The sequence below is a fragment of the Sorghum bicolor genome, chromosome 7 (assembly GCF_000003195.3).
Source record: "Sorghum bicolor cultivar BTx623 chromosome 7, Sorghum_bicolor_NCBIv3, whole genome shotgun sequence".
In the NCBI taxonomy this organism is placed as follows: Eukaryota; Viridiplantae; Streptophyta; class Magnoliopsida; order Poales; family Poaceae; genus Sorghum; species Sorghum bicolor.
In genome coordinates, this window is record NC_012876.2 from 37,146,828 (window position 1) to 37,157,501 (window position 10,674).

At 48.4% G+C, this 10,674-nt stretch overlaps 1 long non-coding RNA gene across 1 annotated transcript; it reads left to right on the forward strand.

Annotated features, from left to right (window-relative positions):
• Nucleotides 5,661-6,035, forward strand: LOC110436860. The gene is made up of 2 exons (XR_002454730.1): nt 5,661-5,748; nt 5,840-6,035. It is a non-coding gene; the product is annotated as an uncharacterized LOC110436860 (long non-coding RNA).

The window sequence follows — 10,674 nt, forward strand, 5'->3', positions numbered from 1 at the left end:
GTAGGTCGATTCGACTCACCGGTAGCGCCTTTTTCCCTCGCACGACGTCATGGAAACTGCCAGCGCTAGGTTGAAGCTGTGCTCTCTCGATGCCTAGGAGGTCGAGGGTCTCAACGTAGATGATGTTGAGGCTGCTGCCGCCATCCATCAACACCTTCGAGAGTTGAGTGTTGACGATGATGGGGTCGAAGACGAGCGGGTAGACACCGGGAGCGACAACCTTGTCGGGGTGGTCATCGCGATTGAAGGTGATAGGGGTGCTCGACCAGTTAAGGTACTATGGCACTGCCATCCTTGCCGTGAAGACCTCCCGACGCTCCCTCTTATGCTGTTGTGAGGTGAGCTGCGTCGAGGGTCCGCTGTAGATCATGTAGCAATCGTGGATAGCGGGGAAACCCTCATCGTCTTTGCTTCCGCCCTTGTCGTCGCTTTTATCCTTTCTTTGGTCGTCCTTCTTCAGCTCTAGGCTGTCGAAGTACTTCTTCAGCATGCGGCAGTACTCAAGCTTGTGATTAGCCCCTCCATTGTGGTAAGGACAGGGCTCTTTGAGCATCTTGTCGAAGAAGGCTCCTTCCGGGGGGCCTTGAGGTTTCTTGTGCTCGACCGCGGCGATGAAATCATCATTGAGGGCCTCCCACTTGATCTACCGTGCCTTCTTCTTGTTGTTGTTCTTTTTGGGCCCCCCACTAGGGCCCTCATTGTCGTCTGCCGGTGCCTTCCCCTTATCGCTCTCCTGGCTGAAGAAAGCACCGACCGCCTCCTCACCGGCGGCGTAGTTTGCTACCACGTCCATCAGCTCGTCGATGGTCTGCAGATGATTTCGGCCTAATTCTCGCACCAAATCCTTACAAGTGGTGCCTGAGACAAAAGCCAGAATGACGTCGTGGTCGGGGATGTGTGGGAGCTCGGTGCGTTCCTTAGAGAAGCGTCGAGCGTACTCTCGGAGAGATTCTCCAGATTTCTGCTTCACTTGCTGAGGTCCCATGAATTGGTAGGGTGGATGTAAGTCCCCTTGAAATTTCCTTTGAACACCCGGACCAGGTCAGTCCAGTCGTGGATTTGGTTGGCAGGGAGCTCTTTGAGCCACCTTCGAGCGGTGTCAGAGAGGAAAAGCAAGAGCTGCCGGATGATGGCTCGATCGTCCCCTCGGGCGCCTCCCAACTGGCATGCCAGTCAAAAGTTTATCAGCCACAGTTCTGGCTTGGTTTCACCGTTATACTTGGCGATGTTGGTCGGGGTCGGAATGGGCTTGGCAGTGGCGTGCTGCGGATCACCCGGCTGAAGACTCGAGGGCTCGGCGGCTCTGGAGCCATTCGATCCTTGTCGCTTTCGTAACGTCCACCGTAGTGGGTGCTATAACCCCGCTCCTCAGCGTCACCGTGTCTACGGCGTCGATGCTCGTTAATGTCATGTCGAGCGTAGCGCGGCCCTCGATTGTCGATGAGGCACTCCTGGATGGGTACAGTTTTCTTGCCTCGAGATGGCGGCTCCTGATGAACTGACACCTCCCTCTTGTTTCGGGCCGGCTCGAGGCGCTTTTCCGTGGCTATCCCTCGACCTCGAGAGGCTGAGCTCTCGGCTTGCTGGGCTGCCGCCACGTGGAGCAAACCTTGCACCTCATCTTGAATGCGTCATGCCTAGGAGTTCGAGGGCTCAGGCATGTTGCGTAGCAGCATGGTTGCTGCCACGATGTTCTGACCAGCTCGAGGGAACGGCTTACAAGCGGCTCAGGCTCCTTGTCCCCGACAATCTTTCGGTACACGTCTCGAGCACGACCGCGCGCGCCCCGGCCGTACGGGTGCGGTTGGTCTCGCTCGAGGGCCCACTCAAGCTGGCTGAGGCACTCGCGATCCTCGTCTAGCTTGGCTTTTAGCTCTTGCAGCTGCGCAAGTTGGGCGGCCTTGTCGACCTGAGGTGGTGGGTCCGCCTGCCCATCGTTCCCAGGTGTCCTAGGATCTTCCCTTGCTGTGGGAGCTCGAGCACCGGTGGCGGCATCCTCCGTGTCATCCGTGGTAGCCACGGCCCCATCGATATTGAAGCATTCCCTTGTAGGGTCGTAGCTGTCGAATTTGGAGTTAGGGTCTGGCTCGGCGGTGTAGAAACATCCACGTCCCACCTCTGCCAACTGCTGTCTGAGCGTGGTTAGGGTGTATCACCTAGGTCCCAGGCGTCGAGGCTTGCGTATCTGCGGAAAACCTGACCGCTTAGCCACTTGCTGGGCCTGCTGCCGTGTCTCCATGTCATGCGGGAGGACCAGTGGTCGCTCCACGCACGTCCTAGTGCCTAGACATATGGTCCTGGCGAGCGACGTTGCGGTGTTGTCCAAGCCAAATGGGAGCATCCGCCTTATGGCGAACAGACCATGTGGTAACAGCGCAGATGGTGGCGATGGTGCGCGGGGTACACTGCCCCCTGACGCTGTCGCACGGCCGCTCTGTCGTCTAGCCGTCGTGACTGTGGTCTCAGCACGCGGAGCTATCGGCCCCTCCGTCGTTGCCTGTCCTGCACGAGGCGATGATCGTGCAGCAGCGGTGGGGTGGGGCGATGCTGATCACGCCTCCTCTTGGGCGGGGAAGCACGGTGGTGAGGCCATCGTGGGGCCTTTGATCACATGGGCATGACGCGAGCCCCTCCTGGTCCTTCGACTGAGAGCAGGATCATGTCATAGCCAAAGCCGATGGACATGAACTCAAGGCTCCCAAACTAGATCACCGTAGAGCGCGGGATCGGTGAAATGTGAGTGGTCATCCAGAAAGAGATGGGAAATCAGTAGTAACACGCAGGACCCCTACCTGGCACGCCAACTGTCGGTGTTTTGACCCCAGGGGTGTCAGCAACGAGTGAATTTGTGTGCATGCTCCCTTTTCTTGATGGTGATGCAAGAGTGACAAAAAGATTTATCTTGGTTCGGGCAAAAGAAGGCCCTACGTCAAGGGGCGGAGACTTTGTATTATCTTGCACCAAAGTGCTTGTATAGGGGTGAATACAAGTGGATGTTGCTGAGGGTTCTAAGTCGTAGCTGGTGGTGGTGGTATGAAAATCGTGTTCTATATATGCCTTGGATGTCTCTGAGCTCCCCTTTGATAGTTCCAAGGGGAGGCCTAGGTTACAGGGTGTAGGTGTTTGAGTAGGCCTCGATAGGGGTATGGCGTGCTGACCTACTCGAGGCCTTCGTACCGGCGTGGCCTCGAGCCATCCTGTTACTAGGCACTTTGGTGATGATGGCGCATGCTTCCCCTGAATTCAGCTCCTGCACATCGTCTGGTATTGGCTTAGGCACGAGCACGCTTGTACGTCATGGCAGTAGTCATGTCTAGAGTGGTTGAAGCGCTGACTTCCATCACATGATCCTTCCCTAGGAAGGAGCGTGTCTGTTCGAGGGTCGGGTGGCACGGGGGGCTCTGTGACGTAGGAGCGCTGACCTTGAACCTCTTGAGGGGGGCTGTCGCACCCCAAATTTCCTACTTTGGAATGTGACTTGGAAAACACTAAAAACAGAGCCAAACATTTTATTATTTTATAAAATGTTCCAACTCTAGTTATGTTGTCAACATTCTAGATAGTGGAAAATGTGAGTTTCTAAAATTTTTGCAATACAACTTAGTTGTTTGTTGCATTCATGCCTTTGCACTGTGTTTTTGTGTGGAAAATAAATTTAAATGTTTTTAAATATGCCTAGGGTTGATCCCAATTTCATCTCCCCAAATTATCAAAAGTATTTTGCCAACATCCTACAAAATTCTAGCATGACACGTTCTCATTTTCTCTCCTATTTTTGTTTCTCAAGACCTTGGTTATTTTGGAGTCCACAAATTCTTTGTACCAATCTTTTATTGTCTTTCATCCATTCATCTAGTCCATCATGACAACCTATACTTCTTCTCTCTTTACACTAACGGATCAAGCCGAGTGTTTTCTGTTGTTTCGGGCCAAGTCCAAACTAGTCCAAACCACCTTTCAGCTCTCTTAATCCACTCTTAATGCCATCCTTTCACTCCCCCAGTTTTCTCCATCTCGTGAAATTAATACAGCAGCAGCCCCACTCTCACGCAAAAATAATTGCAATACATAATACTCCTCCTTAATCACATACTTCTCTGGTCTCCTCTTCATTTGCATGCACAAAACAGTAGCACATCTCTTCCTTGTGGCGCATCCTCCTCTTTCCTCTCATGCAAAAATAACAGCATCTAATGTCTACTCGCTTAATCCTCTAGACTCACCTCCTTTGCATGTTTCTATTAATTCTCCCATAACAGCACCCTTCTATTCCATTAGTTTGCCTTCATCCTTTCATGCACACAACAATTTCTCCTCTCCTTCTCACGCACACAACAGCATCACCCCCTCTTCAATACATCTTGATAGCATCTATTTTACTCCCTCCTATTTCACTTTAATGGTATGGATACATGCAGCAACCCACAGCCATATAACCCTCCCCTTCATTTCCCCCTCTTTCCCTCTCCTATGCCGCCATTGTATCTCCCTCATGCAGAAATAACCACAGCCCTCCTCTCTTAATTCCCTTGCCACACCTCTTCTTAATACTCTCTTAACACCACTCTTCACTCCGTTCGTTTCTCTTTTTATTTTCAGCAGCATGCATCCAGAAAACCGCCAGCAATACTTCCTCCTCCCTATGGCGCCTTCTCATTTTCCCCCATGCAGAAATTACAACAAATGTTACTCATTTATTCCCCTTTTACAGGCCCCCTTTCACTCTCCTTTATCACTCTTTAATTGTAGGATTGAAAGGCTCATAACAGCCATGCATTTTCTCCTCTCACTCTCTCTGCAGAACAAATGTTTCCCCTCTCCCTCTCCCTTCACGTTCTGCACACCCACAGCAGAATGCTACTCCCCTCTCTCTCTCCCTCCATGTAAAGTAGCAGCAGCCCATAATTCTCCCTTAATTTTCTTGGTTCAATTCTCTCTTGAATAGCGTCCACTTTACTCCATCAGCTTTATTTCTTTTTCAATTGCGCGGATCAATGCTGCAGCAGCCATAACCTCCCCCTCATCTTCTCTCTTTTTCTCACGCTGATCCATGTTTACTTCTCCACACTCCTCTCAAGCAAACACGGAAGAACATCCATAATTCTCATGGTAACACATCTATTCACTCCTTTCTTGACAGCATCTCTTTAATCCATTGGTTTTGCTCTCACTTCAATGGCGTGCATGCACATAATAACCAGCCCCATCTCTCCCTTTTTTTCACACGCAAAAACCAGCAGCCATCTCCTTTCAATCCCCTCTTGATGGCACCAATTTTTACTCCAATTTACTCCCCTTCATTTGCATGCTCTCATGCAGCAAACTACAGCTATAAAACCCCCTCATCCCCTCCTCTCTCCCTCACGCAAGCACCAGAGAAGGAGCATCCCATCTCCTCCCCTTCCTCCATCAGATGGGCGCCCCTCCTCTCCTTTTCCCCATGGCTACAGCTCCAAATCCCTCTCATTCATCTCCAACAAAATGGAACCACATGATCAATCGGAGTATGTTATGCTACTGGTTCTATCTTCTAGGAATGACAGCAACAATTGGTGAGATTTTCTCCTTGTTGTTCATCTCTTATATATCCCCTTGCTGATCTCAACAAATCACAGGACCTCAAGAAATTCCTCATGATAATCCCTAATGCACAGAGATGAGGTTGTGCTTCCTATTGAACTCCATGCAGTGATATTCCTCGCTTCTTATCGTGGTTTGCCGCCGTTGCTACTACTGCTGTGCAGCATGGTGAGGACACTCCAACTCCTCCACTCTCACCTATATGCTCACTCTATCTTCTTCCTCTAATTTCCTCTCCTCCCTTTTTATGAAATTGCAGTGCCCTGGCTGCGATGAATCCGTTATGCCACTGCACATATTTTCCCGTCGCTGGAATCCAGGAATCGTTTGCATTGTGCTGCGGTAAGGGTCATGGTTTTCTCTGTTTTTGCTGAGAAACTCATGTTCATCATGTCCCCTCCTTGTTGTGACCTTTCAAGGAAATACCATGCTGCTGCAGTGCTTCATGGAGGCCATCTCAATGTGCCGTGTCGCCTTCCGAAACCAGCAGCACGTCCCATCGATTGTCGACCGTTTTGCTGTCCATTATTGGCGTTGGTTGCCATCGAGATCATGTCCAGCAACCATGAACCTCGATGTGAGCCCCTCTCCCCTGTCCCCATCTTTTATACATATTATTTTCCATAAATCATGAGCCATAGTCCAAGTTTGATCAAATTCTGTCAAAAGTTTTCCCGCAATCGTGTTGCTGTCCTTTTTGGATAGCAGTGCTATTGCCGGTCAGCGTTCATGTTCTCCATTGATCTGTCAAGCTCTATGATGAATCCTTTGAATATAACATCATTTATATATTTGCACACGTCCCTGCAAAATTTCATAGCGAGAGACTTCAAGATGAAAGAGATATAATCGTCTTTTCAGTGTTTGTTGTCCCTGCTATTTCAGCAGTGTTGTGCCTCTGTTTGGTAGTGATGTTCCCCATAATACATTAGTCAAATCATCAAACCATTCATACAGCATGTGTGTCCTATCCTTGCACAAGCCTCTGCAAAGTTTCATGGCTATAGGATCAAATGTGGAGGAGATATGATCCTATCTTTTGCTCACTGTCCCTGCTGCCCCGCAGCAGAGTTCCAGCTGGTTGGCATGCATATTCCTGATGTTCCATCACTCCAGTAACTGTGTCCTTCAACCACAATGTGGCTTATATTGTTGCACATGCCTCTGAGAAATTCCATGGCCATAGGATTCATGATAAAAGAGAAATGTTTCTATCTTGTGCTTGCTGTCCCCGCAGCCCCGCAACAGAGTTCCTGCTAATTGGCGATTGTGTTGCCGAAAATCCACTACTCCTTTTGTAACACCCCAGTGTTATGGTTGCATAAATCATGTGCATAGCATGAGCATCATCATCTACTCAAAGCATATCATGATCATCATCTATCTTGAGCCATGTCATTCTATGCAAAGTGGTGTTTTAAATTGCTTAAATAGGCTTCTTATGCTTATGTTTGAGTGAACCATGCTTGTGTTTGTGCTCTATGCTTTGGTAATTAGTTTATCTATGCTTAACTTAACCTTGGGAACAATGTTCATGTTGATCACTTCTCCAAAATATGCCTTTAAGTCATACTTGTGTAAATAGGCCCTAGAAACCTCTTTTGCTTAGGCTTTTAAAAAGTGTTTCATAAAATGTTTGCATGTCAAAACTTCATACAGCAAAGTTGTAGCAAATGTTATAAGGAACAAAAGTTGTTTTATGGCCATCTCATGAAAATTAACACAAATAGCTCAAAAGTGACCCACAAGGCAGAATTAGGGTTGTTTCCAACACTTAGAAAATTTTCTAAGTCCTGGGACGAAACCAGTTTGCTTGATCGATTTTGAAAACTTCATACCTCTCAATCCAGGCCGATCTGGCTTTTGCTCCAGTGGATAAAGTTGTAGAACTCGGTTAAAACTCCAACTTTGTCAACTGCATCATCTTCTATCTCGGGCTGGTTTGGGAGTTATCCGTTGCCGAAGTCGCTCTATCAGTCGGTCGCCGTGTTCTCTGAAACGAAGCCGAGCTCACCTTCGGGGATGGCCAGAGCGCCACCTGTCCGCCAGATGTCGTCCGTACGCCGGTGATGGCCCCGCTCGTCAGCTCCCAACACGCGCATGACGTCCACGGCGTCGCCCCGAGCGGAGTGGACGCGTCCACTTCCTCTCTGCCTCGCCTCTCTCGCCAGAAGAGCGCCCGCAGCGAGCTCACCGTCGCGAGCTCACTCCGGCGAGCTCGTGCGCGCTCCTCGCTGTGTTTCCATCCACCAAAATCCACCCACAGCTCCGCCGTGAGCTGCTCTTCACTTCCCACCCTCTAACTCGCCGCAAAATCCACCGGTAAGCCGCCATTCCCTTCTTCCCTCAAATCGGGTCGCCGTGACCATCTTTTCCGGCGAGCCCAATGCCGAGCCCTGTGAAGCCCCTCGTCGTCGCTGGTCAGGTCGTAGAGGTAGAGTAGGTCCTTAGCGAGCGTTTGCGCCACTTGGTGGATGCTCTACCGAGCTCTCCGTCGCCGGACACGATGCGCAGCGCCGCCGTGTTTCCGCCGGAGATGGGTGCTCTCGTGGCCAGCGTGTTCCACGAGGTTTCAAGCCAAGCCGCGTACCTAGGAAGCTCCGCTGTAGTTCGCTGGTGCTGTAGAAGGTCTTAGGTCGCGCTCTACCGGCCTGAGGGCTCCGGCGTAACGCCGAGCACCTTCGCCGAGCCGCCACCGTCGACGGCGAGCCACTTCCGGTGGCTCCGTCGTAGGGAAAAGGGGGTCAATCGAGTCGCTAGAGTCTGGGGATCACGTTGGTGCCCTGGGTTTGGCCGGAGACCTCGCCGTCACGGAGAAATCGCTGGCGAAAGTCGCCTCGGCCGTGAGGAAGACGACCCTGACAGGCGGGGTCCACTGTCAGTGTCACCTCTTTCCCTCCTTTTCTTTTATTCAAAACCCTGATTTTTGGCTTTCTTGCAAAAATCATATCTCCTGTTTCTGAGATCCAAAAATTGTGAAACCAATTTTGTGATATTTCTTGAGATGGCTAGTTTTTAATAAAAATATAAAATGAACCATGTTTTCTAGGAAAATATTTATTAAGAATTTAATCTTGTTATTCATGGATAATTTCATATCTCTGGTTATACTGTTTTGTGTGGTCTGAAAATTTTGTGGTAGCCTCTCTGTGTTACTAGAATGCTATGATAAATATTTCATGATTTTTGGAATAATGCAACTTTGATATGTAATTCATGATTGCAATGTAGCTTGTTTCTTTAATTAATCATATAAAATAAATGGTGTTTATGCTGGTGCTCTATTTTGGTGGTAAACCTGTTCCTGGTATTCCTAATATATAAATAATCTGAAATCTGTTGTTTGACACCATATAAGTCATGTTTCTGAATTTATGAAATAATCACCTAGTTACATGTTAAATGTATATCTTTAATTTGCTATGTGCAACTGCTCTGAAATTTCTCTGGTGATGCTTTGATGCTATCCTTGTGCTTCTGTAATTTTTGTAGATTTTTCTGAGCACTTTGGTTAGTATCATGTAATTATGCTCTTTTCTAGAATTAATTAATAAATGCCTTGTTAAGTAAATGTTTGGGGGTTATCATCTGGTGTTCTGGTAATCTTGTGATATGCTTGTGCTCATAAGCCATGTGGTTGGCCTGATTTATGTTTTGGTTATGTCATCAAATAATTAATTATAGGGTTAAAGGCTGTTCTGGACAGCAAGGGAGTAATTTAACTTTTGTTTAATGATAATTTGGTTTTCTGAGAATCTTATCTAAATCAAAGTTGCTGTAAACTTATTGAACTAGCTGTGGTTTAAATTTGGGATCATTTTGTCCAGTAGTTTCAAAGTTATGGCTGTTCCAAGTTGGGTTCCAGAAATAAGTGCTCTCTGTTTTTCTGGGACAGAACCTGGAACTTTGTTTAAATGACTGGTTTATTTTATGAATCTTGCTGAGATGTTTAAAGATGATTTGTAGAAAATTTCATAAGCTTTCCAGAATGTCTTCACTTATGATTGTTGGATCTGTCTATCATTAGTTATGGTTTATTTACTGAGCTACTCTCATTCTATGTTGCTTGCTGTTAGGTGTTATCATGATAGGTTTTGGGTTAGATAACTTGTTAACTTGTGTGAACTTGTTATAACTGTGTACTCCGTAAATGAGTGCCCAGTGAATCCATTATGTTATCAAGCATTCATTCTTTTATATGCACATCTTCTTATTCACCGAGCATGCAATAGGTGCATCGGACGCGGCAGTCTCCTTCGATCTACAAGTGAATCCCGAAGGCCAGGAGGGCAGCCAAGAGGTGGAGGTCCAGCAAGCCGGACTCGAGAAGCCCGAAGAAGAAGTTGAGTGCCCAAGTCACGAGCCAGCTTCGTTCGTGAAAGGCAAGCCCCGGAGCATTCTAAGCCTCCCTTTAATTTCAAAAGTTTATTTAATATGTTATATCTATTGATGCATTAAGTATAGGAGTTGTGATGAAACCTTTGCTGCACTTTGATCCATCCTTGTCCAGATAATTTCCCCTACCTTGGTTGTAGAGTTAGGGTCGAGTAGCAGCTTAGCCATGCTTTAAGCGGTAGAAGTCGGGTGATTTCCTGTCACCTGCACGATATAGGGTTATGTCGGATCACGATGGTCTATATGTGCTATCGTGGCTGGAACCGGATTAAATTGACTTAAGCCGGGCGGAGTTTTGCAAGTTTGTAGTAACTCCGTCTGTGGCAGCTAAGGACCGATCGTTGTACGTCCTCTTGTCATGTTGAACGCATGCCTGACACTTAGTTGGCCGGATAACTCGTTCCGACCGCGAAGCCGAGTAGTATGACTCAGGCCGGAAGACCGGCAAGTATAAAGTGCGCACTACCGGAGGAAGTGCGGTGTGCGGGGGACCATTGGCGTAAGCCCAAAGGCAGGTGAGTTAAAATTCCTGACCTCCCTGGCAAAGTGGTAGCCCTGGGAGTGCGGCGCTGATCGGAGCCGCGATTCCTGAGTTGTACCAAAGGTGACCCGTTGGCTCTCCGACGGGGGATGCTTGGGTGAGTGCTAGGAATAACCCTCCAGCTGGATAGGAATTCGATTCGAATCGCCGTCTCTCCC